At 42.8% G+C, this 17,741-nt stretch overlaps 1 pseudogene; it reads left to right on the top strand.

Annotated features, from left to right (window-relative positions):
• Positions 1–14,727, top strand: part of LOC147901219 (tryptophan aminotransferase-related protein 4-like) — a 35,018-nt pseudogene extending 20,291 nt beyond the window's left edge.
• Positions 14,728–17,741: the final 3,014 nt, after the last annotated feature.

Here is a 17,741-nt window from a genome sequence, read left to right as displayed (position 1 = left end):
GTTCTAGTGTGAGTTCTATTCTAGTGTGTCCTACGGATGCCACGTGTCACATTGGGAGTTACCCATATGCATAGGTGTTCATATGTGTGTGTGTGTGTGCTCTTATATAAGAGCTGTACTTATCTAGCGTCAAATCAATCAAGCATCAAGGTACAAGCTCTTTGGTCTACATGTGAGTACTCTTATTTTGTTCATTGCTCTAGTCATTTCATTTACATTTCATTATCTATCTCTTTGAGTATCACTTCCTCCCTCCCTAGCCTCCCTCTCTCTCTCCCTTTCCACCATGTGCCTTCATGTGCTATCAAAGCCTCGTTCCCGCTTTCCCCTTCTTCTCACTCTACCTAGAGGATGAGAGAAGCCCGCAAATGGAAGCTCCCCTCTCCTCAAAGGTAGAGCTCCCTTCCAATCTTTAGCCTCACCATTGTTTGGAGCTTTTGGAGGAGGTGATCTACATCGACCATCAGCTCGGAATGCCTCACCATCGGCCACTCCTTTAACAGTTGCAAATTAGTTGTACAGCCGTACAGGCTGTACGGACTGGTAGCCTGCCCGCCTGCACTCGCATTCGATTTCCTGAGACCACAACTTGTTTTATGGTGTTAAAACTTTCCTATTGATTCTATCCCCATATAAAAGACACTTTATCTGAGGTCAGATCAGTCAATGGCGCTACTATTTCGGAATATCCTTTGATGTCTTCGATAAAATTGGACAAATCCCAAGAATGATCGCACAGCGGTCAAACTCTGAGGGATAGGACAAGTCAGTATCACAGCTACTTTCTTTGGATCCATTTCCACCCGCTCAGGAGTAATAATGAATCCTAAATATTCAAGTCTTACCATACATAGTACAATTTTCTTTTTATTTACATAGAGACTGGCTTTCCTCAAAGTATTGAACACTATTCTCAAGTGTTCATGATGCTCAGCAATACTTTTGCTGAAAACAAGAATGTCGTCAATAAAATGTACTACAAACTTCCTGATATACGGGCGTAGTAAATCGTTCATAAGCATGACGAATGTAGCCGGAGCATTGATAAGTCCAAACGGCATTACCAAAAACTCATAATGTCCAAACCTGCTTCTAAAAGCGGCTTTATGCACATCGTGGGCTCTAATACGGATCTGATGGTAGCCACACTTAAGATCAATCTTGCTGAAAATTATGGCCCCATGTAATGTATCTAGCAGATCATCGATCCAAGCCATCGGATACCTACGCTTAATAGTGATATTATTCAATGCTCTGTCATCTGTACAGAGGCGAAAAGTATCATCTTTCTTTTCCTTCAATATCACTGGCGAAGCAAAAGGTGAGAAACTGGACTGAATGTGCCCCAACTTGAGGTATTCTTCCAGTTGTCTTCGCACCTCCGCTTCTTCGGTGAAGCTTAATCTACAGGGAGGACTATTTATAGGTTCTGCCCCGGGATTAGCTCAATCTTATGCCGAACATTCCGCTGTGGAGGTAACCCATAAGGTAACTCATCCCTAAAATAATTAGAGAACTCCTCTGCTCTTTGATCAGCCAACTTGGCCATCTCCCCTTCTTGGGTAACATTAGTGCTAGCCGAAGGACCAACAATCAACTCTACCGATGCTATACAAAGAAACAAAATCTCTTCTTGAGCTTTTCGAATTTCCATTACGGAAACCAACGGTTCTTGAGGTATATCTTTTTCACCTCATAAGACATATATCACATCGTTCATCTTGAACTGATAAATGTGCTTTTTCCAATCTATGGCTGGATTCTTCCTAGAATGCCAAGCCTTACCTATGGCTATATCTGCGTGCGGCAAGCTTTGTCATTTCAAAATCAAGCTTCTCTGCATAGTCCTGAATTCGAAGTTGCAATTGTTGAGCTAAAATCTGTTGCAAGGAATCCTCCAATAACATAATTCTACCAAACACTGTATGGTCAGCCGGGCGCGACACCTGCGGGGTCGGTCAGACTCTCGATTCTACGAGGTCCACCCTAGAAGCTTCTTCTTCAACTTCCATTTAGGTCAATTGGGTTTTAAATATAAATATAAATATACATACATACATATATATATATATAAAATACAAGTATAAACTGTAAATACAAATTGGCAACACTTCCCTATACTACTGCTTTTCCAAACTAAAATCTGGAATTTCTCAACTACACTATCCAATCTCGAAATTTCTAAATGCGGCCAACCAAGTAAACAAAAACAAACAGGGCAAAGAACGAAAACAAACTAGAACCAAGTCTCGGTCGCGCAACTTTGCTGAATGACTCTTCACGCCTTATCCAAAATATTCAAAGAAGGAAGCCTCGTGTTCGCTTTCGAGACGGGCCATTGTTCTTGCTCTATAACTATAGACCACCAAGATTTTTTAAAAAGATGTTGAGGGCGTCGATGCATGCGCCGCTGGTAAGTCCGACATCGATCTATGCACCCTCCTCAAAGCGGACAAACCTTTCACCTCCGGATTTTCCTGCTTGCAACCGTGGAAGAGGACATAAGCAACTCGGCTGAAATATCCCAATCGTCTGCCTTTCAAGATAATCTCGACATCACCCCTCTGGCTTCCTGATGTGGGTGCCTTCATCTATTGCCATATCACAGATTTACTTCATCGTTCAGACCTTCCGAACCAATATCCAAGTCACGAGCAATTTCAAAACGCCCTTCAGGCTTCAACTAACTGCCCCTTCAATCCAAACAACAAGAAATTAATTGCACTGACCCTGTTTGAGACTCCGTGAGCCACCGTAAATCCTATCTGGCCTTACAACGACGCCTCAGGAGTCAGCTCCAAGAATCACGATTCAAGCTCCTTGTATACATGCAGTTCTGCCGCACAAGCTTCCAAACGACCTTAAGGATGAACTTTGAAGTTTTTAGTCGGGACTCGGCGGCACTCAATTTTCGAAAGTTTTGCCCAAGACGTGAACTCGATAGCCTCTATTATAGTTACAACCAACATTTGCATACCCGTTTTCCATGAGCGTTCTGAATTGCTTGAGCTCGGAAGTTGGAGAACATTCACACGTTCATACATAGAGAGCTCGCTCGCAAAGCCTTCTTGCACCTTCATGACCTGACGCTCTGATACCAAATGTTACGTTCCACTAACGTCCAACCTATTCCAAATTCATAAGCCCATAATCAATCACGGGCCAGGCACACGTTTTTCCTCCCAGCCAAATCTCGGTGTTAGCAAGCTCTCTACAAATCAAAATTGTACGTGAAAAGCTCCAGCTTGCAAATCCACGATGGATCTAGTATGCCACATGTCTTCATTCTAGGGTACTCTTAAATGCATCTTTTTTACCGCTCTCTTGGGATATCAATTAATTCACTTGCCCCTAGGCACTTTCACACACTTAATGCATTTAAGACCCATATCCCTAGACCCATCTAGTTAGTTCCTTGTCACCCTCATCAAGGACCTTGACATAAATCCTTTTTGACCATTTACATGAAGCCCAAATAAGTATAAGACAAACATTGATCCTTTAAAAGCAAATGTCCACTGACCCTTTCGAGGTCATGTTACCTCATCTTGAGCGTAACACTTTTGCCCTCGAAACCATTTGCAACTGCCTATGCGCCATTGCCCCTGCTCATTGCCTCTCCAAGTGTTGATACCATGGAACCTCGTCCTCTTGGAGAAGTCGCTTCATCTCGGGAGAAAGCACTTGCCCGTATCAGCCCGTATCAGTGTGAGGTTGGACCAACAGATTGCTCCATCAATTTGACCTCACTGCTTCTGCCACAGAGATCAAAGCCAAGTTCGAGAAGCTTCATGCTACATCTAATAGACGTGACCAACGAGCTATATCTATTGTTTTACATGATCGATAGATTATGGTTAGGAATATTTGGGTACTCTGCCCAAGGATTTTTCCCAAAAATGAATGCAATAAATAAAGTGTATTGAGTCAATAAAGGTCCTCTGCTTTGGATTGTCCTCCTAAAATGATGTATTTCTTTTATGGTGTGTGACTCCATGTTTCTAGTTAGTCCCTGGAGTCAAGAGGGGGATGTATTGTGGGAGCCATGTATTGGCATTGATAGGGTCTAACTATCAGGCCTGGCATATGAGTTCCAGGATATTGGTGCATTGGTCTTCCAGACCTCTGAGTTGCTCATGCATCCATGCTGAGACATGAGCCTCTAAGTCATGTTTGGGATATAAAGCCATGTGAGTGCTCACTCCGACCTCTGAACCATGCTTAGAGGTTTAGCCTCTAAGTTGGCATGGGAGCTCAGACATTGCACAGTTTAGTAGTCCTGTTACTGTCATGTTCTGTGAGTGTTCTGTCCTTAGTTCCATTCCAGTAGTCTCTCACCTTGCCTTCATGGGGGGTGTTACAATATGAAGCCAACTTGAGTCAGTTTGGTGTCTTCTAGTGTGGTCCAGTGTGAGTTCTAGTCTAGTGTGTCCTATGGATGCCACGTGTCACATTGGGAGTTATCCCATATGCATAGGTGTTAATATGTGTGTAGTGTGCTCTTATATAAGAGCTGTACTTGTCTAGTGTCAAATCAATCAAGTATCAAGGTACAAGCTCTTTGGTCTATATGTGAGTACTCTTATTTTGTTCATTGCTCTAGTCATTTTATTTCCATTTCATTATGTCTCTCTTTGAGTATCACTTCCTCTCTCCCTAGCCTACCCTCTCTCTCTCTCCCTCTTCACCATGTGCCTTCAAGGCAGCCCTAGTGGATAGGACGAGAGAGAGTGAATGTTTCTTCTCGCTCTGAGCAAATCGTACAGCACATTACTGCATGAAGCATGGAAGGCTGTAATGAAGCAAATGTCATATGTGAAGTTTAATGACTTCGCACATCATCTCATAAGTTCTCCCCAACAATGTGATCAGCCTCCCCTGTCAAAAGAGAGTGCTATCGCCTCATTTAGATGAGATGAATAAGATGTAGGCTCTCTTGATGGCATGTGGCATGTGTAAAAGACTTCATCTATCGTCGTCTTTTTTCTAAGGATAAATCTCTGCTCGTCGTTAAAATAATCACAGGCGATGGCTTGCTGTTGTTCCACCCAGCCTTTTCTCTTGGATAGTTAATCGTCAAATCATACGTTATTTTTCATTAATACTTATCCATGAGACTCTCATTTCCCTAGATAGTTCTCCTTGCCAAATGTCAGCATTTTGGCCTCTCCACTTGGTGCACCTTTTTACCCCTCTCTTGGGGCACATTAAAACCCACTTGCCCCTTGGCATTATTGCACATTTAGGTGCACCTAGGCCTTAGCACTCAGACCTATCTAGTCAATGCCATTCCGCCCTCACCTAGGATCTTGGCAGTTACTTCTCTTGACCATTTCAATTACGCAACATTAACTATTACAAAAGTTGGTCATCTAAGAGAAAATGCCCACCGATCTATCCGAGGTCATGCTATCCCGGCTAGAGCATAACATTCCTTCCCTCTTCAAGCATCAGCGTCCTCGATGATGAAATCTGGGAAAGCTCTCCGTAACTGGTATATGGATTCCCAGGTAGCTTCCGATAGAGGCTGACCATGCCATGCAACCAACACCGTGGGTATCTTCCGATTTCATATATGCATTGTTCCTCGGTCCAAGATTCTTGTTGGCTGGCGCCTTGCAATATCCTCTATCTCCTGAAACAAAACCACACCTTCAATTAGTGAGTCACCTGTATGCAAAAATTTCTTTAAACGCGAAACATGAAAAACCGGGTGCACCTTACACCCCTGTGGCAATTCTAATTTATAGGCTACACTGCCTATTCTCTTTAGAATTAACCATGGCCCACAGTAACTTAGCACACTCTCCTGAAGTCAACGACTTCGAGTGCAAAGGAACTCTGAGAAAAACTTTTTCTCCTTCTTCAAATACTCTTATAGACCGATTTTCATCCGCATATACCTTGGCTCTATCCATAGCCTGGTGGATATTAGCTCTCGCAAGTGCTAGCATCTCCCGCATCTGAACTACAAAGTTCGCGGCACTAGGCACTTTCTGAGGTACTCCAAGTATAGTCGGATTGGCTGGTCTATAACCATAGTTCAGCTCAAACGGACTGAACCCGGTAGATGAATGTTTCCTATCATTGTAGGCAAACTCCAACAATGGCAACCACTTGTCCCATGTATGTTGCCTCAATGGCACATATGCCCTCAGCATATCCTCTAAAGTCTGGTTGACTCTCTCCGTCTGACCATCCGTCTCAGGATGATCCCCACTACTCATTCCCAACTCAGTCCTTAGTGTCTCAAATACCGCTGTCCAAAAATGACCGGTAAAGAAAAGGCCAAACTTATGCAAGATATACCATAAGGGATGGTATGCTAGTTAGAAATGGCAAGGTTGTAGTACCTGGTCAGAATGATCTCAGGCAGAGAGTCATTCGACAGTGCCATGATAGCTCGTGTGCGGGACATCCAGGTGTCGAGAAGACATATGATCTCGTGAAGCGAGATTTCTTTTGGCCAAAGATGAAAAAGCATATTCATGAATATGTGACACGGTGTTTCTCGTGTCAGGTAAGTAAGGCCGAGCGGGTGAAGCCACCCGGACTTTTACAACCCTTGGAAATACCACTAAGTAAGTGGGAGAGCATTTCCATGGACTTTATTGTAGGGCTGCCTGCAACACAAGGAGGACATAATTCTATCCTTGTGGTGGTTGATCGTCTAACCAAGATGGCTCACTTCATTCCGACTAGAGAGTCTGTTAGTGCCCCGCAAGTGGCGGATTTGTTCATTAGACATATATTTCGTCTGCATGGATTGCCTAGATCCATAGTGTCAGACAGAGATATGCCAGGTCATCCTTTTCACTTTCCCCGGGTTTTAACACATGGAGCTTTAGGCCACAAGCTCTGGACAAACTCGTCCACTTTTTGAGTTTCTCTTATCTCGGTCATTAGAGCACTCTCTAATACCGTGAAACTCAGGTTGTGCATAATGCGAGACAACGCATCAGCAACCTTATTATCTTTTCCTCTTCAGTACCGAATCATCAAATTAAACTCCTGCATGAGCTCTGCCCACCTAGCTTGGCGGCCCCTCAAGTCAGGCTGTTTACAAAAATGTTTCAGAGTATCATGATCTACATCCACATAAAACTCTGAACCATACAAATAATGCCTCCATGTTTTCAAAGCATGGATCACAGCATACAACTCCAATTCATGAGTTGGCCAATTCCTTTGAGAGGGAGAAAGCTTCTTGCTTTCAAAGGCTACTGGCCTTCCCTCTTGAAGGAGAACTGCTCCTACCGCAATGCCACTTGCATCGGTTTCTAGGAACAACGGTTTCTGGGGATCAACTATTTTTAACACCGGTCCTGAGACCACAGCTTGTTTTATGGTGTTAAAACTTTCTTGTTGATTCTGTCCCCAAATAAAAGGTACTTTATCTGAGGTCAGATCAGTCAATGGCGATACTATTCCGGAATATCCTTTGATATGCCTTCTATAAAACTGGACAAATCCCAAGAATGATCGCAAAACGCGGTCAGACTCTGAGGGATTGGCCAAGTTAGTATCGCAGCCACTTTCTTCGGATCCATTTCTACCCCCTGTGGAGTAATTATGAACCCTAAGTACTCAAGCCTAATCATACACAGTATAGTTTTCTTTTTATTCACGTAAAGACTGGCTTTCCTCAAAGTACTGAACACTATTCTTAAGTGTTCACGATGCTCAGTAACACTTTTACTGAATATCAAGATATCGTCAATAAAATGTACTACGAACTTTCCGATATATGGACGTAGTAAATCGTTCATAAGCATGACGAAGGTCGCTGGAGCATTGGTAAGTCCGAAGGGCATTACCAAAAACTCATAATGACCAAACCTGCTTCTAAAAGCGGTTTTATGCACATCCTCGGCTCTAATCCAGATTTGATGGTAGCCACACTTAAGATCTATCTTACTGAAAATCACGGCTCCATGTAATGCATCTAGCAAATCATCAATCCGAGCCATCGGATACCTGTGCTTAACAGTGATATTATTCAATGCTCTGTAATCTATACAGAGGCGAAACGTATCATCCTTTTTCCTCTTTAATATCACTGGCGAAGCAAAAGGTGAGAAACTTGGTTGAATCTGCCCCAACTTGAGGTATTCTTCCAGTTGTCTACGCACCTCCGCTTCTTCAGCAAAACTCATTCTATAGGGAGGTCTATTTACAGGTTCTGCCCCCGGGATCAATTCAATCTTATGCTGAACTTTCCGCTCTGGAGGTAACCCATAAGGTAGTTCATCCCTAAAACATTCAGAGAACTCCTCTATTATAAGATTAGCCAGCTTGGCCATCTCACCACTTTGCGTAACATCAGTGCTAGCCGAAGAATCATCCATCGGCTCTACCGATGCTATGCAAAGGAATAAAAACTCTACTTGAGCTTTTCTAATTTCCATCACGGAAACCAACGGTCCCTGAGGTATATCTTTTTCACCTCGCAAGACATAAAGCACATCATTCATCTTGAATTGATATACGTGCTTTTTCCAATCAATGGCTGGATTCTTCCTAGAATGCCACGCCATACCCAGGGCTATATCTGCATGAGCAAGCTTGGTCATTTCAAAATCAAGCTTCTCAGCATAGTCCTGAATCCGAAGTTCCAACTGGGTAACCCTTTGGTCCCATACTTCAGTTGAACTTCCATCTGCCATCCTAACGGTATACGCATAGTCAGATGAACTTGTTTTTAATTTCAGCCTCTTCACGAGCTTGGAGTTAATCACATTGTGAGTTGACGCCGAGTCAAACAACACTATGACATCATGACTGGCCACTTGCCCTTTCATTTTAATTAACTCCGTATCATTAAAGGCCGTATACCCCGTTGCTGCGGGCTTAGATAGGATGTTATCAGGTGCACTCGTCACTAACTTAGCAACAGATATAACAAACAAGGTACTAACCTCTGAGAAGGTCCCGCCAGTTGCATCTACATGTGTTCCGCATTGGGACTCCTGCATTTCTACGTCGCATTCAGATATTATCATATTAGCTGTGCGACAGTCTTTATTCACTAGACAATCCTTCCACTGATGTCTCTGAAGGCAGCCGAAGCACAATCCTTCTTTCCTAGCTTTCTCTTTTTGTTCAGGGGTCAACGAGGACTTTGACCAAGCCCGGGCTGCCATTGGAGTTATTTTCCTTTTCACCCCAACGGTGGTGCTTGTTTTTACTGGTCCCTCAACCGGCTTCACCTGCTTGGTTTGGCCACTTGGCTGCGAGACACTTGTCTTTGAAGCCCATTTCTCGAAAATCCCCCTTTTTTCGGGTACTCATACTGAGTCCCTGCCTGCACAAATCCACCAGATCTGCCTCTGGCATCCTCATAGTTCAGGGCTACTGCAATAGATTCATCTAATGTAGTCACATATTTAGCCCGAACTTCCATTTTGATCTTGTCATTCAGTCCATAGATATAGTCCTTTAACTGAACCGACATAGGGAGAGGGTATGTTATTTTCATAACACTTTCCCTGAATTTGTCAGTGTACTCTGCCACTGACAGACTCCTCTGACGAAGATTTCTATAAGCATCCCAAGCTCGGGACTCTTCATCAGGTGGAAGAAAGTGTTTCTTGAATTCCGCTTTAAACCCTTCCCAAGTGGTTGGAGCAACTTGATCCTTCTGTTGCTTTATCCACCATCTGTTCGCTGCCTCAATAAACAGGTCCCACTTGTGTAACCAAACCTCAATCACATCAGAGCTGCGCTCGATCATCCGACCAGCGTACTTCTCCGGTCTATAATTAGCGATATTAGGCACTTTGACCCTTGCGCGCTCTAGGGAATGTATACTGGGCTCTGGCTCTGCTGGAGCTTTTCCCTTGTCAGTTCTAGACGGTCTAGCCGACAAGGCTTGCACCATCTCCCTGATCTCATTTTGACCAGCATTCACTTGAAGCTGCTGGTTCATAATCTGCTGTAAAGCATCCTCTAATATCGAAATCCTACCAATCAAAGTAGGTGCTGCTTGATGTGACATCTGTTGTGTAGACTGTACTCTAGACTCACTAGGATTCACTCTTGAATTCTGCCCCTCTACTTCCATAGGTTCACAGTGGAAGATGGGGTTTTTTTTTTCTTTTTTTTTTTTCCTCTTTTTTTTTTTTTTTAATTTTTTTTTTCTTTTAAAAAAAAACCCAAATAACCAATATATATACCCTTCACTTCTGTTCCGCTTTCCTGTTTTTTTTTTTTTTTCTCTTCTACAGTGCAGAAATCACAGGACCATATGAAAACAAAAAAAAAACTACACGGAAAGAAAGAGCTCCCCGATCTTTGCGACGATGCCAGCTACTCTTTCCCTTCCAAATAGGCTGTGCAAAGGTCTTAGAATGCCTCGCAGCCGATGCTTCTATAGAACAGCAAGCAAGATGAAACCAAATATGCGGCTGTTGATCGACGTGACGCCTTCACGTTACATGAACTACCATCGTGCTCCAAAAAATCGGTTTTTTTTTCAGCTGCATAGCCTCGTTCACCTCCTAAATCTTGAAATCAATTCTCCTCTGCCCACCACTACAGCCACGCTGCGTTACGTCGATTTCCAAGCAAACGTCCAATTATGCACCTACGCCTGCGACTGGTTTTCTTCTCACGCTAACAGCCTTCGTAGGACACTGGCGCATCAACACGTTACGGGACCCCAACTAGCCTTCTCCGTCGATCGTCCAAATCGCCACCGAACAGGCATCGCCAGAAATTCCGTCACCTCAAAACGCCAAACAGAATTTGACCGTCGATCTCCTCGTAGCCTCCCGTCACCTTCCGGGAACCTTGCGCTCCATCGCTTCATCTCTTCACGAATCCCCCTTCCATCCTCTAGCCTGGCTCTGATACCAAAATGTAAAAGACTTCATCTATCGTCGTCTTTTTTCTAAGGATAAATCTCTGCTCGTCGTTAAAATAATCACGGGCGATGGCTTGCTGTTGTTCCACCTAGCCTTTTCTCTTGGATAGTTAATCGTCAAATCGTACGTTATTTTTCATTAATACTTATCCATGAGACCCTCATTTCCCTAGATAGTTCTCCTTGCCAAATGTCAGCATTTTGGCCTCTCCACTTGGTGCACCTTTTTACCCCTCTCTTGGGGCACATTAAAACCCACTTGCCCCTTGGCATTACTGCACATTTAGGTGCACCTAGGCCTTAGCACTCAGACCTATCTAGTCAATGCCATTCCGCCCTCACCTAGGACCTTGGCAATTACTTCTCTTGACCATTTCAATTACGCAACATTAACTATTACAAAAGTTGGTCATCTAAGAGAAAATGCCCACCGATCTATCCGAGGTCATGTTATCCCGGCTAGAGCATAACAGCATGTCTCGTATATCCCCTCACAAGCCATTGAGAGGTCAACCTCTCACAAGGAACTTGTGTGAAGGTATCCCTGTCATTGTGAGGAGTCGTGTTATGTGCTACAACACTTGATTTGTCTCACCTCTTGAAGAGGATTGGTTGTGCAGGCTCCCTGTAAATGTGTAAACCCACTTCTCTAACCTGGATTGGCAATTATTGCAACTTACCTTGATCAGATGCACTTTCGACTACGTGGTGGGGCCCATGTAGAGAAGTCTGGGTCACGCTGTCCCCACAGTAAGACCAGAAGGAGTGCTGCATGTGAAACTCCTACTCTCTTAAATGAGAGGAGGCATTTGGCAATTTAGAAACCCACTGATTGTTCATTGGGAAAAAAACAACCCCCTGATAGTGTGGATGTCTCCTATAGTTGCTGTACAGGATCATGGTACTGTGGCCAAAGTGCCTTACATCAAGTTGCAAAATGTTAGGGTAGCATGAGGATCTTGCTGTCCCAGCATGAATCCAGAAGTCACCGCCTTGCTGTACTACCCAATCTCCAACATAGGAGCAATCAAGGTGTTTCCAAATGGCCCACCTGAAAGAAATAAACGTTGCTTTGTCTTACATCACATCCACAACTGCTAGTAGAAATCCCTCCCAAACACTGTAACCGCATTCCAAGGAATGAATAAAGACAGTATAAAGTCCGCCAAGCTCATCTGTTGCCTCCTCTTAAACATTACCATCAACCTGATCTGCCCAATGTAAATGACATGCTTTGGACCACCAAAACTCTATGCCCTGATAAAAACCAACTAATCAATATGAATGGCAACATCTTCCAAAGAATTTGTGGCTGGTAACCAAATAGTATGACTTCCCATGTGAATGAACACTTTGCCATTGCACTTGGGTTTCTGGAAGTCCATCTTATATTCTGGAGGAGTAACAAACCAACTAAATGGAGCTGAAAGTAAGTTTTCTGGTTCTCAGTCCTAAGTTTTCCCTCTCTTGACATCCAACGCTTTGCCAATACGCATCCACAATTATCTGGAGCTTATTTACCTTTTCTATTCTCTGTTCTTAGATGGAAATCAGCATGGGATTCTCTGGCATGTGTGTCAGCGCTCTATCATGAGTCTCATGCTGCCACAGCACCGATCACCGCCGGAGCCTCTCTCTGCCAAAACCCTCCTATCCATTCTCAGCCACCCTATGGCCTCGGTTCATTAGACAGCATACAGAGACCACCATATTGATACCACACAACAGCTCCCATTCTCTCCATGGGCTCACATACTTAGTACTAGTGTTTGTGTTTGTATTTGTCTTTAGTGCGGGTGCCCACTTAGTGGCTCCATCCATTCAGCTCATTGTATCTGGTTTCTTCAGTCTCATAGACCCCTATATGTCGAAGACTTAAAGAAACTTTCTTCCTTCCTTTCTTTCTGTTGGAATCTTCCAACTCTTATTTCCCATCTCCCTCATGATTAGACGTGGCATTTTGTCACTGCTGTTTGGCATACAAAAGAAGTATGTAACTGTTTTCAATGCAATACTAATGGTACTTTCCACCTAAAGGGGATGCATAGCATTCAAATACACGGTTGATTCGGATGCACTCATGCCGGTTCGTTTACTTTCTTTGCCTTTCTAACTCATCCATAAAATTGCAAAGAACCATCACGATATTTTCCTAAAGATGTGACTAGTGGAGATCCACTGCTTTTTGCTCCTTACAGCAGAACTCAGAGGCAAGTGCAATATTGATTCCAGGATGGTACCGGATGAGCTATGTACTGGTAGAAGAGTCTTCATATAGTCCACTCACAGCAGCAATGGAAAAAGATCAGGAACTTGCATGCCCTTGTTGGCAATGCAGTCACAACAGGCAAATACATTGTATTAGGGACAGGCTCCACGCAACTTCTAAATGCTGCTGTTGCAAGTCTCTCTCCATCCAGTGGAAATCCTGCAAGTGTCATAGCTGCAACTCCGTACTATGACGTAAGTTCAATTCTGGCTCAAGTCACTACAAGGACATCTGCATACATGTGTTCCAGGTTGGAAATTGCAACTGTCATTAAGCAATTGCAGAATTCGTAATACAAGATTTCACTTATGCCTATGAAGGGCTATCGTACATTATAAATGGGCAGGCGATGCAAACTTATTTATTGAACAGCATGGCGCATCAAACGAATCATCAATAGAATTTGTCACATCCCCCAATAATCCAGACGGAATGATGAGGAAGCTTTGTCAGTGGCAGTGCTGCCTCAACCATTTATGACTTTGCCTACTACTGGCCTCATTTTACTGCCATAACTGCTGCCTATGATTACGATGTGATGATATTCACTTTGACGAAAATCACTGGTCATGCACGCAGTCACGTGGGGTAATCTGTCTTACTCTTAGCCTTGAAACTCATGTTTTGCATCTTGATGGAATTCTGAGGAGAAAACGGATTTCTTATCTTTGAACTGTATAGATGGGCCATAATAAAGGATGCTTCTGTGTACACAAAGCTGGTGAAGCATCTCAGAGAAAATACTATCGGCGTATCACATGAATCGCAACTCAGGGCCACACAGCTGTTGAGGGCAGTAAATAAAGGTTATTCTAAGTGGTTTCAAACCCGTGGAGATCGGTCACTATGACCGATTAGTGTGTGCGGAGTTGCCAGATAAGGCTATGTTCCCAGAGTTGCATGATATTATTGTGCAGTGTAATGTCCATGGTCCGTGTGGTGCACTAAATCCATCTGCAGCTTGCATGGTTGATGGAAAATGCATTCGTCATTATCCACGTGGATTCTCACAGACGACTACTGTTGGCAATGATGGCTATCCAGTTTACATGCGTCATGATGATGGTAGAAAGATACAAGTGAAAGGGGGTGTGATTGATAATCGTTGGATTGTGCCATTTAATCCTTTCCTCTCGGTGAAGTACAAGGCACATATAAATGTTGAAATATGCTCCACAATCACTGCAGTTAAGTATTTGTATAAATATGTGTACAAAGGTCATGATAGAGCCATTATCAAGATGCAGGCAAATATTGGGACATAAACCCATCACTGAATCTTGCACCAGCTCAACATGCATGTATGGAGCATATATTTCATTGTGCATACGCAAAGCTTCGATACAGATGGCAAACGTTGAGCTACACACTTGAAAAATCACAACGCTTCACCTTACAGCAGTTGGATCCAGAGTATTGCAACTTCTTCAATGAAGTCACAGGACCATCACCAGGTATTGTACTGCATGCAGCAAATCTTGCAGAATTTTCTCAGAATTGGATGCACATCCTAGCCAACATTGATGCTCCAGAGAGAATAGGGTTCCAAATCACAACCCCTGATCTCGAGAGTGATTCCCCTCAGAATGTTTAACATTCTCAAACCTCAAAATATTATGTAATGCGTTCCCGACCATGTAAACCATATTTGATGAGAGCTATACTTGCCTCAAGATAAGTGGTATTGATGCATGTGCAAAGTATCATGCTCATCGGATATGTGCATGTTAGAATAAGAAACCCTGGAGCGTGTTTTTGGACTGTTGTGAATGATGCTTGGTGAAAAACATGGTCTAATACGACTTCAACGATGGAAACCACATCTAATGGGCATAATACTTTACATGTACCCCAAGATAGGTGGAATTGATGCGGGTGCAAAGTATCATCTCCATCGCATATGCGCACGTTTGAATAAGACACCCCCGAGCATGTTTCTTGACCATTGTGCATGAGTCTTGGTAAAAAAATAGGGTCTAATGCAACTTTGACATGCAAATCACATTCGATGGGAACCATACTCTATAGATGCCCCAAGATAGGTGGGATTCGTGCACATGCACATTCGAATAAGACACACCAGAGCTTGTTTTTTGACCGTTGAGCATGAGACTTGGTTAAAAACATGGTATAATGCGACTTTGACCATGGAAACCATATCTTATGGGAATAATAATTTGAACAAACCACAAGATATGTGGGATTGATGTGCATGAAAATTATTATGCCCACAAGATATGTGCGCGTTTGAATAAGAATCCCTGGAGCGTGTTCTTTGACCATTGTGCGTGACAATTGGTAGCAAACACGATGTAATGTGTTCTTGACCATGCAAACCATATCCGATGCGCACGATACTTTGTACAAACCTAAAAATTGGTGGGATTGAGATGCATCTGTAAAGTATCTTTCCCATCGGATATGTGTGTGTTTGAATAAGACACCCCAGATTGTGTTTTTTGACCATTGTGCATGAGACTTAGTGAAAACATGGTCTAATGCAATTTTGACCATGAAAACCATATCCTATGGTAACGATACTTTTCAAGTGCCTTAAGATAGGTAGTATTGACACATGTTGAAATTATCATGCCCATCAGATATGTGCACATTTTAATAAGACACCCTGGAGCATGTTCTTTGACCGTTGTGCATGAGACTTGGTAAAAAAAATGGTGTAATGTGACTTTGACCATGCAATCCATATCCAATGGAAACCATATATGATGGTAATGATACTTTCCATGTGCTCCAAGAAAGGTGGATTTGATGTGCATGGAAAGTATCGTCCCCATCGGATATGCACATGTTTGAATAAGGCACACCAGAGCGTGTTCGAGACCGTTGTGCATGAGACTTGGTGAAAAACATGTTCTAATGCGACTTCAACCATTCAAACCATATTCAATGGGGACATACCTAGCATGCACTCCACGATAGGTAGTATTGATGCAGCCGTCAACTAAAACACCGAATGGAAACAATGAGTTCAAACAACCTTTTGACTTTTCAAATATGATTTGATAGAGCCTTAGGTTCAATTAATATGTACCATATATATGGAAGACATGATAAGAAAGAGAATGGGATTTTCTTCTAAATAATGTGGGAGAAATGAGAGAATTCCTTGCTTAAAGAGGCACCCTAGTGGGCAAGGTTTCTTTTGAAAATAGATGCTAAATTTGACAAAGCATGGATGATGTTTAATTCCAATGCTTGAGTTCCGAATCACGAAAGTCGCAAAGTTGGAGATAAATACATTGAACTTAACGTGGTCAATTCAAAACGCACATTATACCAATTTATAGGAAAGCCCAACATTCACATAGGAGACTCAATTCACTTCAACATCAATGCCTATGAATGACTGTTAGACCAATGGAAGTCTCTGCTACAATTAGCGCCTCATGTTTCAAGAAAACCATGCTTGTAATTCAAAAGGTTGGCAGCTACTTGGGGCAAAGGGCTGCTAGGCTCCCATCTTCAATCCCAAAAAGTTGTGGCTTTGGAGGCACGTTTTGTTGTTCAACATCACCAAACTCACTTGATGCCTTCATAAAGTCAAGGTAAATCAATACAATAGCGCAACTCAAATTATTGCAAGAGGTTTCTCAAAACTTGGCATCCCCCTTTGTACAATGCCCCTCAGCATGAATTGGTATATGAAAGCATAAAAGCACCATTGATTGATCACTTGCAAAGCATGGATGCAGCTCATCCATTCACCTAGTAAGCAACCCTATCTTTTGCAATTAGACCACCCATATAGATTCACTAAGGTAAGTCAGTTTTCTATGCAGCATGCTGGTTTCGTTTCCAGACAGTTAGCATTCATGCACCTGTTTTTCATGATAACGAAGCTCTGGGAAGACATCATTTTTGCCCTAAGAAATTGCGGATTTTGGTAAATTGTCACATGAGCTCCTTTTTACATCATGCCTTTACTAATGCACAGGCATTGTTTCAAAAAGTTGTCAGCAGCTGTTGGCTGTTCCTTGATCCAGCAATGATGAGGAACATCATTATAAATCCATCCTCATTTGGGTCTCTACAAGATTATTTTTTGGGTTTCATACACACGTACTTGGGGATTCATTGAGATTCTACAGACAAACAACTAATGATGACTTGCATGAAATATCACTCGTAGTCAATTCTTGAGGGCATCTATTGCAAGGCATAGGTCTGGTTGACAATCCTAGATACCTTTCACTGACCACATAAGTAGATATAGGCTTTCCTTGGAAGTGAAATAATGCAGCTTCTCTAACCATCGCTTTTTGCAGCCTCCCTACTATTGCCATTTAGTGTTATTTTAATTCTCATCTATTTCCAAGATGCAGGTGTTAATGTTCTATGTTGAGTAGTTGTATGTCAGTGATGGAAGTAGTCCTAAGTACTACATGTCATCCAGATAAACCTTTGTTGAGAGAGAAAGGAAGAATCCTGTCGCAGAAGGAACTACAAGCAGGTCGGTCTGCTTCTAGAGTAGAACATTTCAAGGTGTGAAGTCACACTGATAGCTGTTGAATTGTGAGGGTGTTTAATATGTTTGTGGATCAGTATGTTTAATTAGATAACTGCTTCCCTTATCATTCTAGTCAAGTA

The sequence above is a fragment of the Dipteris shenzhenensis genome, chromosome 6 (genome assembly GCF_047967505.1).
Source record: "Dipteris shenzhenensis isolate YYH24624 ecotype China chromosome 6, Dip_SZ_1.0, whole genome shotgun sequence".
NCBI lineage: Eukaryota > Viridiplantae > Streptophyta > Polypodiopsida > Gleicheniales > Dipteridaceae > Dipteris > Dipteris shenzhenensis.
This window is presented reverse-complemented; position numbering and strand designations above follow the sequence as displayed.